The following is a 16,099-nucleotide window of genomic DNA, read 5'->3' as shown; positions in this document are numbered from 1 at the left end:
AGATGAGGATATGGGATTTGGTCTCTTTGATTGATCATCAAAAAGCAAACTATTCAGCCTGCCTAATTGGCAAAACAAGGAATAAAGGCATATTCTCTTTCAAAAAAAAAAAAAAAAAAAAAAAAAAAAGAACTAAATCCCGGAGTTCCATTTTCCAAAACTTGAGGCAAGTTGCAGTGAGATGTGAACTTCAAGGTCTTAAGGTGGCCTCATCCCTGTGGCATAGCCATAGCTATTATGGCCTCTCTATTGGGCTGGCTTTGCTCAGCCTGTGGCTTTCCTCAGACATACCTGGCATCTTCAAATTTCTGACAACTCCACTGTACTTTTGACTTCACTCTCCCAGCTTCAGAAACTGACCTCTCTGGGGCTACATGCCTGACCTCCCAGACTTTATTCTGAAATCTGGGCCAAAGTTTCCCTGACCCCATAACTCTTGCATTCTGTACACCTATAAAACCAGCATCATGTAGATGTGCCACCACCTCAAACAGTAGCTGAATCCCTTGACTCCTCAGGTCTCTAAGTTCCTGGATAGCTGAAGTCTAAGAAGGGAATTCTAGAGAATAATTCACAAGGAAGCCAGCATTGTATAGCACATTGCCCTGGGGCGCTCGTTTTTTTATTTCTTTTTTTAAGAATACAAAATATTTTTAAAAAAGCATTAGAAACAATACAAAATTTCACTAAAGTAATAGGAATTCAACAATGACTGCAGTACTGCTTGATGTTGTCTTCAAATTAGTTGTTTGAGTGACCAGATATAAACTTGTAAAATTGGTTAAAAAACACCAAAAAATTATAAGAAATTGAAAAGAAAACAAAAGAATAAAAAGAAAATGATTTCAAGCATTGACTACTCCCTTCAAAAGACCAGCAGAAATTGTCAGTACAATTATCCAAATTGTCTAGCATACATACCTAAGTATATTTTTTCTCTTCTTTTTTTTGTCCTTGTCCACTTCTCAATTTTTCCTTTTCACTGAACAAATCCTTTCCCTTTCACAGTATCTATTGTGCCCTTTATATTCCATTTACTCTCTCAGGTTCTCATACTATTGAGGCAATACAATGTTTGCACACATGGATCTGATTTATTTCACTTAGCACCATTGTCTCTAGTTGCATCTATTTATCTACAAAAGCCCAAAGCAAAATTTTTCCCTTCAGCAATTTAGGACCTGCCAATGTGAGGGCCTTACTAATTCTTCTTGTGCCTTTAAGGCATTTTTTCTATTGTCCCAATTCAAAGTGCTTGACTTTTTTTTTTTTTTTCAGTACCAGGGTTTGAACTCAGGGCCTTGAGCATGCCAGACAAGTGCTTATCCTACTGAGCTATCTCCCTGAGAACACTGATTTTTAAAACTACATTGAATTTGGGGTACACAACAAGGCATAGGAAACAAAAAACACTTACAAGCATTCTTGATAAAATCAGTTAGACTTTGTGGAGTTGACTTTCCGTCTTATTTTTGTAACTCATCATAGAAGCTGCTCTATATGGCTTTGTACACCGTGCTTATTCAGGAAGGTTGTTCACGACATCTGCAGCAGGTCTTTGAACTTCTGATATCATTTCCTAAGAGAAGCCTTTTTAGGGAACCCCACATATTTGTCTAAGAATTTACTATGTATTTGCTTCATATTCCAATTTGACAATTTAACTTTAAGCAAGATACCTATCAGTCAATTATGTATAGAAAAGTAACTAATTCTTCACTCTGTTATTATAACGTAGAAGGTAGGTCCCAATAAGCGCCCTTTCCCATCAACATTTAGCTGTTGTGTAATGATCTCACCTGGAGAAAATAAGGAAATTACCTGAGGCTTTCCCCACCTCCTCCTGTGCCTGTGTTCTCAAAAGTGCTAGTGACACTGGAACTACTTGATCCTACATCCCCTTAATCTATATGTCTCCTTAGGAAGATAACTGATTGAGAAAAAGGGGAGGAACCAACTCAAGTAGGAGCTGACTCTTCCTCTGGAGCATAAATGCTAGATGTGATGAGGAAGAGAAACTCGGAGAGGAACAAAGGCGCAAGGGGACAGTGTGGCCCCACGGGCCCTGGCATCTTCATCACAGGCCAAGCAACACTGACTGTAGACTTAGGGTACTGGAATATGGCTAGTTTCCTTGTGAAGATAGCTGTAGACAGGCTAGGTAAATGTCCACCATGACCAATCTGCAGCCAAAAAAAAAAAAAAGAAGAAAGGGTCAATCTGTCCCTGTACTCTACTCTACCCAGAATATGCAATTATCCAGAATTTATCTACTTACTATGATCTGGTCTATCAGGGACTAGAGAAAGGCAAAACAGAGATCTCTGTGTACCGGTGGAGTTCATTTTGCAAGAACGAATATCTCCAGTGAGAGGGTGGGTGGTAGAAACAACAAAAACAGAGAAAATACAGTAGAGTTTCCAGTTTTTCACTGAGACATCTAAATCATACGGCATTCAGCTGTGAACAATCTCTGTGTCCTTATGTCCCCTGGCACAGAATGAAATGGAGTTAGTATGTGACTTGGCTTGTTCTCTCTGTCTCTATCTCTGACTCTATCTCTCTGTCTGTTTCTCTCTGTTTCTCTGTCTCTGTCTCTGTCTCTGTCTGTCTGTCTGTCTGTCTGTCTCTCTCACGCTCTCGCTCTCTTGCTCTCTCATTCTCTCTTCTTTGATTTAAGTGCTATTTCCTTAACATCAGGACATGCACATCACTGCTTTAAGGACTATAAAATAAATGGTGGGCAGATGAAATGTCCCTGCTGTCTCATGGAGCTTCCCAGACAGCGAGGAAATCAGATGTTCATTCAAATATTTTTTTAAACTGTACTTGATAGGAACAACGTCAAAGACCAAACAACTCACCTTGTTCTGGAGAACTATGTGAAAAGAGGTGCAGAAAACTCCTGTGTGAGGAAAAGCCCAAGTAGGAATAATAATGATGATATTAAGAGAGTGACAGCTGGAATCGCAGAGCATCAGTACAAATGGCTGCGTCTTGGAGATGAGCAGAAGAGAGATGGAGGAAAAGAAGTCTCTGAACCTCCTTTCTTTTATACCCTCATCTATCGCTATCTGTGAGAAACACCTGACTCGCACTATCTGGGATTTCTCTCCACAGTCCATATAGTGAATAGTAACCTCATCTATGCTTGGGCTTTGGGTCTGAGTTTTCCTGAGAAGGGAAGATGATTTGGGACCAAGTGGAAGAGTACACGTGCCGGGTTCCTGTCTGGTCCGTCTATCAGAACACGCAGGGGAGGACACCATGGAGGGCTGAGATTTTCAAATCACACTGTCAAGGCAAACTTAGGTTTGTCGTTAATGACTTTGACGTTATTAGGCTAGACAGAGAGATGTCGATGTGAATCATTTTCAGTGCTATTCCATATTCATCATGGACTAAATATAGTAAAGGAAATGGGACTGGCGGGCACAGGCCCCTGGATGGTCACAGAGGATGATTCCTGTGATGGAATTAAATGCCAGCCCAGCTCTTTTGTTCCCCAAAGGGCACAGAAACCCATATTCCTGCCCTGCAACCCCAAGATGAAACCAAGACACATTTGTTAGATTTTTACCCTTCCTTGCCACTAGCCAAATTCAATACCATGCCATGAGGTCAGCCACTTTGGTCTGTGGAGGATGCAGGTCTCGGTGGGGCTGGCTGCCAGCCCCACCCTGTCTTGTCTGTGCCACCATTCAATGCCAAAGCCTGGGGCCAGAATTCTCACTAAAAAAGGATGATTTTTTTTCACCAATATAAAGAAGAATATTGGGAACAGTTGCAAATAAATGAAAGTAAATTAACCTTTTTCTTTGTAACACCATGAAAAGTGTAGGTAGAAAAGTGCATTGGAAAGGGTTATTGTTTCATTTGTGGAATCCAAAGCTCCAAACTCAGCTGGTGATGCCCAGGATATGAGATATCCAGGTCATAAATTGAACAGTTGACTCTGTAAATCTTTCATTTAGCATTTCCTTCAAATAATGGTAAAATGTATTCATCAATGCGCTTTTAATTTATGAAACTTCAGGCTACAAAATAACATTCAACATAAAACAACTGAACAAAACATCAAAAAGAAAAATACATGTAATCGACCTCCCTAGGATAACTACCATAAAAATTTTGTCTTTCAGCCATGATCTGATTGGCATACAGAGATTGGCATATAATGCATTGCGGCAATTAACTTTAAAATTCTTCAGTATAGACAATGTGATGCATGCATGTATGATTTATATATTCACCTGAGATGATCTAAAAGTATTTACTTATCACAAAGAAAAAAAGTATTATCAAGATCTATATCAGTAGATGTCACCTTTACTGATTTTTTTTTATCTTTACTGATTTTAGAAATTATTTGGGCGTAGGCAAAAGTGGAGCTCAAGTTACCTTTCCTGGGTTGTTCTTTTGTGAACACTGTGTTTCTCAGAGACAAGTATGGCATGACACATGGGAAAGCTGAGGTGAAGCATCATTTTTTTTTTTTTTTTTTGCAGATGGACACACTGGCAAATGGAGGCAGAGGTGCCTAGCAAGTTCTAGCATGTCTTCACTCTCTTCCACTCAGTGTCCAGCGCCTGTTTAACTTTCGGTCCTGCTGAACCCAATCTCCCTCCAGCTTCTTGGAAGCAGACTCCCACAGCCAGGAACACTGAGGCAACTGCTGCCCATTCCTTCCAGTTTCCCCAGTGCAGTCCCACTTTGGGCATAACAGGTTTGCTTTCTTTGATCCCCTTGAAAGTTGTTTTGGTCACCAATACCAGGGCCCTGTTCTCTGATCCTGAAGCTTCCCACCCCATACCTTCAATTCTTAGATGTTTCTTAAAGCTGTGTGAAGTTTCTATAATAAATGCCTTGCCTCATTGAATTCTTAGTCTTTCTGTAGCAAGGTGGCTGCAGCATAATGCTTTTACATATTTGAAGGAAGAAAAGGCAGCATCTGTCCTGTGTCCTTTTTTAAGACTGAAAAAAGCTATTTGCAAACTCTCACAGCAGATTTTTCTTCAAACTTTATTGTACCAAGTACCCATGACTTAGTGCAGTCACAAGACAGAGGAATAATTGACTTGAACTAGTTCCAACAACTTTTTGGTGCTGAGGAAGGATACAGAAGTGTCAGGGAGGAGGGGGCCGGGGAGATGGCTTAGTGGAATAAGAGCTTCCCTGGCAAGCGAAAGGGCCTGAGTTCAATCCCTGGTTCCGCGGAGGAGGAGGAGGAGGAGGAGGAGGAGGAGGAGGAGGAGGAGTCTGGGACTTGCCAGATAGCTCATGGATTAAAGCAGGGACTGGAGTTCAATCCCTGGTTCCACGAAGAAGGAGAAGGAGGAGGAGGAGGAGGAGGAGGAGGAGGAGGAGGAGTCTGGGACTTGCCAGATAGCTCATGGATTAAAGCAGGGACTGGAGTTCAATCCCTGGTTCCACGAAGAAGGAGAAGGAGGAGGAGGAGGAGGAGGAGGAGGAGGAGTCTGGGACTTGCTAGATAGCTCATGGATTAAAGCAGGGACTGGGGTCTGATCCCCGGCGTGTCATGCCACCCTTCCCCCCTGCTGTCCAGGTGCACTGAGATGGTGACTGAGACCGGGTGTGGTGGTGTGCACTTGAAATCCCAGCACTTGGGAGGCTGAAAACAGGAGGATCACTACAAGTCCAACCTGTGTAGTGAGACCCTCTAGACCCTGTGCTAAATATATATTTAAAAAAAGAAGTGTCCAAAGCATTTGATTGCATACAAAGCAGAAGGCATTTTGGAGGGGTAAACACAATGAAAAGTCTACAGGAAAAGAAGCAGCAAAGTGGTATGAATTATAAAAATAAAAACCAAAAGTGCACATTTGTCAATCAGAGATTTTGTATCCAGTAGCTACTTTGGATTATTGCATCTTCACAACATGACTCCTTGTTTTACTAATGTAGTTATTCTTGCTACCTCAAAGGATTCTAATTAGACTATTATTGATGTTCCCTTTGATTTTTCTTACTTGTTATATATTGGCAAGTCTCGGGATTGCCTGGTTTATTTTGATTTCTGTGGCATTGGAAATTGAACACAAGGTCCCATTCACACTAGGCAAATGCTTACCTATTTATTGGTCTAAATCTCCAGCTCATGAGATTATTTTATCCTCTCTTACCTACATCTTCTCTTTCATGATGCTGGGGTTCTTCAGCTGTCTTTTAAAAAATTAGTTGGCATATAATAATTGTAAATAGTTATTGGGTACAGTGTAGAATGATCAAATTCAAATAATTACTACATCCACTACCTCAGTTATTTTTCATTTCCTTTTGATGAGAACCCCTGAAACTCTCTGCTCTAGCTACTCTGAATTGTACATTGTTGTCAGCTATAGTCACTGCATGCACAGGATCCTGCTTTTACTGTCTGTAGCTTTGTACCAACTGTCTAGTCTCTGCCATCACTCAATTCTCTATTAACCCGTGGCTGTGTCTATGTATTAACTGCCACAAGCAAGAGTCAGCTATGGGCTTAACACTTGTGGACAGGACTTCCATCTGATAGACTATGGTCCAGTATAATAAGAGAAGAATCAGGTGTTTATTTTTCAAGGAGAATCCTAGAAACAATGCAGAGGTCTTTTTTTTCTAAAATGTACTTAACTTGTCAACTCAGAACAGACTGAATGTCAAGGGCAATGGAGAGTGTAGGGGGAAAATGTTGTGACTCACATATGTGATTTCAATGAATTCTTTATTTTGTTACTATGTCTTGTTCAGCTTTCTAGCCAGTGGGCTGCAGCCCACAGCCCAGTTCCCATGCTACATAAGCTCTAGTTCTGGCCATCGGGTGGTCTCTGGCTTCTCCTTTAGGCAAGGAGTTAGAAGGACTCAGATAGCATTAGCCAATGGGTATGGTTCCCTCTAGGTTCTCAATAACTGGGTGCTCAGAATTCCCCACCCAGGCTGCCCGAGTCTTCTGGGATCTACACAGGCCTCTCCCCTAGGTTTCACAAGGTCACAAGAGGGAGATGAATTGAGAGGCATGGGTAGAGCTTCACCATGCACACAGGTGCACAGGAGTTGCTTGTGATTTCACAGCAGAAATCAGGAGAAATAAAGGGGGCTGTGGGGTCTGGGCATGCCACTTGTTCTGCGGCCCCAGATTCCAGGAGTAACCAGGAGGGCTTGTTGGCCTTGATCCTACTCATGTGTGACACTTGTACTTTCCACATCTTTCTGGGACAAGGGAAGAAGAGGTTTTTATCTCTGTATCACTCAGTTTTCTCTAAATTTCATGCATTCTCAAACAGGACCACATAGAGGTTCAGCCTCCATAATCCCAGGCTCCTAAATTTGAATCTTTTTGAAAGTTGACTTGATCCAATAAGTAAAAATTTCTGCACCAAGAAACTTTGTTTTATGCACAAAACTATTTAAAATGTACTTTAATAGCAAAACTGAAGTCCCTTAAGACTACACATATAGTGCATATTTGAGAAATGAATTAATTTTATACTTAGAATTGGGTCCCATCCCCAAGACATGTCATTATATATCCAGCTGTTCCAAAATTTGAAAATATTTCACATTGCAAACTTTTTGGTCACAAGCATTTTGAATAAGATATAGTTAACCTGTGTAAGAATCACCTGAATTTATTTCATACATATATATTGCTAACCTTACCAACAGGATCTACTTCAGCAGTTCTGACAAGAAACTCATGCATTTGCTTTTCTAATAATTTCTGGGAAGTTGTTGTTGATCTGTAAGACTACAACAAAGTATCATTGTTGAAGAAGTCTCCTATGTTCTTCTTTGGTAATTAAAATTCCACATCTATTCCCAAGCCCAAAATTCTCTTAAATGCCTTTAAATTTTGTATTTGTGATGTTCTCCTTATTGTTGTGTTTTGTAGCTTTAAAAGTTTTATTTACTGTCATTGCAGTGGCTTCTCTAGAGCAAGAAAAGATAAATATGTATAATCAGTTATATTTTTGCAAAAGTTTTATAGATGTTGAAATTGGAATTTAACTAGGTAATTTATATTTAACTGAAATTAACTTACATGACCTGCCTTTTCTTTCTGCTGGTGACAGATAAATGGAGTGTTGCAGTATTATCATAAAATAATAGTTTTGAATCTAAGACTCCATTTGACCTCTACTTGACCTAATGCACATGGATCTTACTTTCTCCTAACAGCTTCATCTGTAAAATGTCAATATCATAATTATATTTGATTTTCATTTAATAGGAATATTTTGAGGTTAAATGAGAAATTATTTATGAGACATTTCGATGACCTGCATTGCAGTAATTAAGCTCCATATTTATGAAGATCTTGGCTCTGAGTTGCCTCAGACCCAACAGAGACATTGTCTAATTCACCATGCCCTGCCACACGGGAAAGGAGTACACAGGGTAATTGGGAGAGAGTAAGCTCTAAAGTCAGATAAACCTCAGTTTAAATTTGATCTGAGCTACTAGTTATGTGACCTTAAGCGTATTTCCTCTTCTGCAGAAAATGGCATCCTACAAAGGTCTAGCAACTCTATTTAAAAGTACATGCCAGTTGATAAGAAAAACAACAGGATCCTAAAAATTGCATAAAATTCAGCACTTTGCAAAATGATAAAATGTTGCTGATAAATTAACATGTGAAAAGTGTTTAACCTTGCCATTCATTTTTAAAATACAGAAATTAAAACAAGAATTTTTAATTTATTAATTAGAAATTATTTATTTAAATGACAGCACATATTACTACCTGAAAAACATCTACTGTCTATAACCTTGTAACATTAGTACAATAGATGGTACTTCTCTAAGCTACTATGTATGTATCAGGATACTCAAAAATGCTCATATCTATTCATAGAGTAATTGTGTGTGCTACCTCTTATGAAAAATATTCTATACAAAAAAGTGTACAGTGGGCCTGCCCCTTAGCTCAGCTCTTTAAGTGCCTGCTTCAACGAAGCGGTCAGGCTTAGGTTGCTGTGGTTCGATCCCCAGAACTCAAGCCAACCAAACCTGTCCTGAAGGCATTTGGAGAAAAAAAAAAAAAAAAAAAAGAAAAAGTGTACAAAAGTGTAGCTCTATAGTTTATGATTTACTTTGAAATACTCAATAAAGACATCATGAAGGTGCATGTTCTTTTTTTTTTTTTTTTAACCTCTTATTCTCCTCTGCTTAATGTTTGCCTATTTGGCGGGTTCTTTCCATTCTCATTCATGGGACTGTGATCTACTTGCTCCCTCTCTAGAACATCATTTAGTAGTCTGTGTAGGCTTGGCTTTGTCATCATGAAATGCTTTAGTTGTTCTTTGTCATGAAAATATTTCACTTCTCCATTATATTTGAAAGAGAGTTTTACAGGATATATCAGTCTGAGTTGGAATTTGTTGTCTTGCAAGACTTGAAGTACTTTGCTCCATGCTCTTCTTGACTTGATGGTTTGTGAAGAAAAATCTGCCATTATTCTGATGGGTTTTCCTTTAAATGTGATCTGTTTCTTTTCTTTAGCGGCTTTTAGTATACTGTTCCTGTGCTGAATTTCTGGGATCTTGATTATTATGTGTTTGGGTGTGGTTTTCATTGGATTGATATTATTAGGAGTTCTATATGCTTCGGTTACAGGAATGTCAGATTGTTGCCCCCTATTTGGGAAGTTTTTTGCTATTACTTCTGCAAATATTCTTTTTATATTATTTGTATTGACTCCTTTCTTCTCATTGATGCCTATTAGTATCACATTATTCATCTTCGCATCGCCTTGCAGGTATTGAATTATTTTTTCCTGCACCCTAGTTGTTTTAAAGAGATCTTTTCTTACTTTTTCACTAGCTGCAATGGTGTCTTTCAGGTCAGAAAGTCTATTTTCACTTTCACGCAAACGGTTTTGCCAGCTTGTGATTGAGGTTTTAATTTCCTGTATATCACTTTGAGCCTGTTTCGTACATTCTATTTCTTTCCTAAATTGTTTATTCAGGGGTTCCATCATTTTTATATTCTCTTCTATTTTTTAATCAGTGTAGTCTTTAGAAGCATTTAGTACTTCTTTGATTATAGTTACCACTACATTTTTTAGTTCCAAAATTATTTCTGATCTGATTTCTTCTATACCTTTCTGCAGTTGATTCTTTACTGTCAACACTATTATTTCAGCGATATCTGGTGTATGATTTCCAGTTTCCTCAGTGCTAGTGTCTTCTGCATTTGTACTGGGTGGACTCGGGGCCTGAGATTGCATTTTGTTCCTTCTCTTTGTCATTTTGTATACCACTGTCTTCTGACATTTGGTGTAGAGCTTAGATAGAGCTACTACCTTAGCACCAGGTCCGGATCTATGAAGTTCAGATTCCTCCAGGTGGGTGTTGTTTGGATCTGGCTGCTGTGCTCCACTTCTGTCTGCTGCTTTAGAGTTGAACCTTTTGTGTCACTCTGGCAAGATGTTCTGCTCCTGAATCAGCTGGGTAGGTCTTGCCTCTAGCCTCTTTGCAGGGAGTTCTGCTGAAGGGTTCCTCGCTGGGCCTGCACTCTGGGTTGGATGAAGATCTGTGGGCCCTGGGTGGTCTCACTCACTCACAGTGCCTGGTCTCTGGTTCTATTCAGGATCTGGTGGGCCCAGGTCTTCTCACTCACTCGCCACCCTGCTCTCTGGGTTTATTCAGGATCCCGCGGCCCTGGGTTGTCTCACTCACTAGCCGGGCCTGCGCTCTGGGTCTATCGGTGCATGTTCTTTTCAACCTATGTCTCTGAGAATGTCATGATAATACTTAAAGTTCACTTTAAAAAAAAGAAACACATTCTAAAAGGGAACAGACAGAAACAAATGGAACTTTTGATAATTGTATAAGGGGTACTAGAATTCACATTTTGTGCAAATGAATAGCTGGTGGATGATGATGAGTTTTTTTTCTATAGACTTGTTAGCCATGTCTGCTTTGGTATTAAGGAATTTTCTAGCAAATCTTTCCAGTGTTGGCACTTTCTCTAATACAATCTCAAGGACAGCATCAGCTATCAATATACTTAAGTTCTACAAGGTTGCTTCAGGTGAGTAAATAGGACTGCATAGCAATCTCTGATGGTGCTCTAGAGACCTTGTGCTTGTAAGAATTTGAGTTCTTCTTTGTCCTGAAGTTATAAGTAGCCAGTTGTCTTCCTACAAGTGTTCACCTGTGGGTTGCTCAACATCAGCCGTGCAAAACCAATACTCCTGGTACCTTAGGAGTCATGGACACTATGTCTCATTCTCTTTGCATAATTAACTGTTCCACATCCTCTTCTGTTTGGAATCTTCAGAGTGGAAATGGGAGGTAAAGGAGATTCATGGCACATGCTAGAGAAAGAACTCACAGATGAAGTAAATGGCACAGGTGTTGTAAGAGAGGAAAACACATGTCTCCACTCTGAATTTTCAGAGAACCAGGAGAAAAATAGGAGTAGTTGGTAATGGAGGCCATTGACACCCTGTGCAGGTCTTTGAGCATGATCTTGTGACTCAAGTTCTCCGGTAAGTAAACATCTATAGACGAAAAAAGCAACTAGTTCCATGGTCAGAATATTTACAGGAACCTTGCCTATGCTTACCTAGGCACACAACTTTTGGTAAAATTCATATTTGTAAGCTCAGCTAATTTTTCCAAAATCTTGACTGGTGTTATTATACCCCTAGCACACACTTAGAAGTCTTCAATAGGTTGCCCTATGTGGCAGCATCAAGATGGGAATTCAGGTCCTGAGGTACCAAAGACCTTCGACCCTTAGTAGAAAAACGTCCCCTGTACAGCTACTTCCAGGTTCCACCATCATAAAGATCCTGCCACTCATGCCGCTCGCCCTGCTGCAGAGCAGCGCAGCAATGGCCAAAGCCCTTTCCCTCTACCAGGTTATGTGTGTTGGAGACGAGGGCTGGTTACATGGTAGCCACACATATCACAGAGCCAGAATTGGTCTCTGAAGTCACATGTCTCTGTACAGGACAGGCACAACCTGCAAAAGCTATGGGCAGGAAACCCCGAGGCTCCTTCCTTATCCAGCCCCAACAGAAGATCAAGTTGATTGCCAAAGGAAAGAATGTGCCAGGCTCCAGCCTTGTGGTTTGGTTTATAAAGGACCACAGGTTCCCAGTGCTAGACCACCAACTCTGACTACCATGGCGAGGCCCTTCTCTCTTCAACAGCATCCCAGAAAGTAGTCTATAATATTCATTCTTACAGATCAAATAGAGCTTGCTTCTAGGTACATCAGGTCTAAGTTACCACACTCCTGGGACACTGATTTCCTCTCTCTCTCTCTCTCTCTCTATATATATATATATATATATATACACATATATATGTATATATAAATATAAATTATATGCATAATAATATATGATTCAGTATTGTATTGTATAATATAATATTTTAAATATAGATATACAATATATTATTATAAATATACTAATATTTATAAATATTAATTTACTAATATTATATATACCATGTATCAACGAGAGGTTATGTATTGTTCTAGAGATGCTGCATCTAAGTTCCACAGACAGGGTGTTTCACTGCTCTGAAAGCTGAAGTCCTGAGATCCAGCTGTGGGTAGGTCGGCTGCTCTGAGGCCTCTCTCCAGCTCACAGGTGGCAACCTTCCAGCTGCGTGTTCACGTGGTCTTCCCTCCGTGGCTGTCTGCATCTGTCTTAGTTACTTTTCTCATTACTGAGACTAAACACCTGACATCCAAAGTTAAGGGAGAAAATGTTTATTTGGCTAGCAGTTCGTGGGGGTCTCAGTTGGCTCGCTCCACAGCTAGGTGGGCTGGCAGAGGGGCGTCACAGAGGAGAAACAGGTTATAGGGGCAACCGACAGCAAGGCAATAAAGGAACAAAGCAGCAGCAAGTGACAAGTGGTGACAGCAGCTCTCTTTCTGTCCCTTGTATCTCCCAGGCTACCTGCCCTAGGGCCACATTGCAATTACACCCAATGTGGGGCACCCATAGTCCTAGTATTCACACCATGAATCAATCCCCAGTATGTTATACCTTTAATCTCAACGTCACATTCTAGATCCAGCTACCTCCAAAAGACCCTACCTATGACCACACGAGGCTTTGGAAGGACATCTAGACACAAGCAACACCAGCCTCCTCACCTCTGTCTTCCATATCTTTCACCAATCACATTAGATTAAGGCCTGCCTGTATCACTTTATTTTATCTTAATTGGCTCTTTACATAACCTATCTACAAACACAGTCACATTTTGAGGTATTGAGGATTTCCATCTTTACTATATGAATCCTGGGAGATACTGTGACACCCAAATAGTAACCACACATGCATGTAATTCCCAAGAAGCACTTAGTGTTATTTGGCAGTTTACCTCTCCATTTGTCTGACATATGGGAGGTAAGGAATTACCCTTGCCTGAGGCCACTTGTGTCTTAGGCATTTTCTAGTCCTTGCAGTACCCTAAGTTGCAGTACCCTATCCACAACTTACAGCTGGGCAGTTTCAGTTCACAGCTGCAATCTATGATCATGTAGCTCCTGGGCAGAAAGGGCACAGAGGAAAGGGCTGGAGGAAGCTGCTCACCTCAGGGGGGCAGGGAGCAGGGGATAGAGAATCAAGGGAGAGAAATGTGCTCTTCCAAGTCACACACACTTCCAAATCACTAACCCTGTGACTTCAGACCCTTCTTCTTCCACCTGGGCCCCACTGCCTGACTGCACCCTTAGGTATGGATTCATTGTTGGCCTAATCACGCATGAGAATGCTGCCCTCAGGAGCTCATCACTTCCCACACATAGGAGAATTTAGGGAGAGAGATTTTAGACCTAAACCATAGCACCCTGTATTGGGAGAAAATATATTTTACTATCTGAGCCAGGACACATTCCATAGTAAAAGAGGAAGTAGGAAAATAGGAATAAACTAGGAACATCTCCAGATAAAAGAAGACCTAAGGTCTCCATTTCCGAACATCGAGAGCCATGGATTTCTGAAGACGTCCACATGCGGCTGTGCTCCTTAGAGGTGTGGACTGTGTTCACATGCTCCCTGTGTCTCTAGAGGAAAAGAGTGATGGAGGCCCAGGCAGACCACCCTCCCTTCCAGTTGGTAGGTCCAGCCAGTGGGCTGTGCATAGCTGTGCTCTAATTCTGAGGCTCACTTTCTTTGTGATGAAGAAAGTGAGCTTGTCCTATTTACTTTCCTCAACCCTAGGACAAAATAGGTGATGGCCACAACTTAAAAGAAGAATGGTCAATCTTGGCTCACATTTTGTAGAGGTTCATTCCAATCCATCCATTGCCTCCAAGACAGGGCAACTTGGCACAGGGGCCTGGTAGAGGAGAGGGGCCCCTGGCACGACGGACAGAAATGACAGTGAATCAGTGCAAGAGCCAGGAGGGCAGATACACCATAGGTCATGCCCACGGTAACCCTTTTCCAAATAAACTCCACCTTTTGGTAGCAAGTCAGCCAAAGTGCCCCTATAATTCAATCACCTGCGAGTTCTCCCGTATAACCCCATGAGGCTTTAGGGGGATGCTGATATATAAACCATAACAGAGTTCACAAGACTTCAATATGCTGAGTTCAGCCTCTCACAGAAAGTAAAAGCATTGCTCCTTTTAGGAGAATTTGCACCTGCTGGAAGGCAATTCCAGCCTCACGGAGCATATGGAGATGACTGGGGACATTTGTATTCTAGTGATGCCTGGTAGGGAGGCAGTGATGTGCCTACTGAGTGGGAGGAGATGATACTAAACCTCTTCACATCCTGGATGACTCAGACTGGGCCTGCTCATACTGCCCAGGGCACCTCAGGCGAACCTAAGCTCATAAATGCAGAGCATCAAATTATGGACTGTAAACGGTGGAAAAGCTGACTGGAAAATTTCTATGAGCAGGGGTACTGCCACTAGCTAGCATGAGTCCTTGCATTAGTAGAAATGGAAATCGGAGTTAAACAAATACCCTGGGCATGGTGGAATGTGCCTATGATCCTTGCAGTCTGGATGCTGAGGCAGAAGAATCAGATACTCAAGCCAGGCCTGGGCAGCTTAGCAACTTAGCTAGACTTTGTTTCAAAAATAAAACATAAAAAGGGTTTTGGATGCAGCTCAGTGTGAAGACCTTGGGTTCAATACCCAGCAACATGCACACAAGCATGCACTTTAAAGCAACAGTCTAATTTATAGGCTGAAACTTTAATTAGAAAGGGAGAAAAAATCTCCAGCTTGAGTAGCACCTAGGGAAGGCATAGGTGATGAAGAGTATCAGACCAGGCCACCCAGACCTGTTTTTAATGTTTAGCTGAGGTGAGCCATGGTCCAGGCAATCCTATCTCAGAGCTGCTTTCAGGGGTCTGGAGGAACCCTTATGGCTACAGTGGTCATCCCATTCTCATGAAGTTATTGCCTGTTTGTGGTGGGTTCAAACCTTTTGGCCTCCATTTTTCTGGGTCCAAGGCAACAACAGCGGAGGACAATGGCTGGAGACTCTGGGCATCGATCCAGAAGGGAAGGGTCTGGCACCAGGTGTTGTACATGCTCTAAGTCAGATGGTCTTTGTTCTTTTATCTATTTAGTGTAGAGTGTCACACTGCAGCTTGGACTCATTATGATCCTTCTGTGTTCAACCTCCCCAGTGCTGGGATTAGAGGTGTGTACCACCACACCTGGTGCAAGCTGGTCTCAGCACATCCCAGGATAGGGTTGGTGTGGCATGTGGTACCAAGGATCGAACCTCAGTCCCTGTGCTTACCTAAACAGATATTTAGTCCTCTGAGCTATCTCACCAGCCCTCCAGATAGTTCTTCTCTTGGTATCATTGGCCTGGAAGGGAGATGAGACAGGCTAGGTAAATTTAGGGCTAAGAAACTTCATTCTGCCAACTTTTTAAAATGAGTATCATGTAAGCCCAAGCAAAGAATCACAGATCTTAGCAAAACCTGCTTTAAAGTCTCTGACTGCCTCAAAAAAAAAATACCCAACATGTGCGGGAAGGAACCAGAAGCTCGTCCTTTGCCCCTATAATGGTCTCTCACCACAATGAAACCTTAGGGTGGTAACTTGGCCTTTCCACGTATTCTGGTCCTATGTAAGCCAAAACCTATCCTTCTCCTTA

General features: G+C 41.4%; 1 long non-coding RNA gene across 1 annotated transcript; it reads left to right on the top strand.

The window, feature by feature from the left end:
- Positions 1–6: 6 nt before the first annotated feature.
- On the top strand, positions 7–15,838 carry LOC111812191. The gene is made up of 3 exons (XR_002817765.1): positions 7–144; positions 11,077–11,087; positions 15,828–15,838. It is a non-coding gene; the product is annotated as an uncharacterized LOC111812191 (long non-coding RNA).
- Positions 15,839–16,099: the final 261 nt, after the last annotated feature.

Source organism: Octodon degus, unplaced genomic scaffold (assembly GCF_000260255.1).
Source record: "Octodon degus isolate 3935 unplaced genomic scaffold, OctDeg1.0 scaffold00116, whole genome shotgun sequence".
NCBI classification, from domain to species: domain Eukaryota; kingdom Metazoa; phylum Chordata; class Mammalia; order Rodentia; family Octodontidae; genus Octodon; species Octodon degus.
This window is presented reverse-complemented; position numbering and strand designations above follow the sequence as displayed.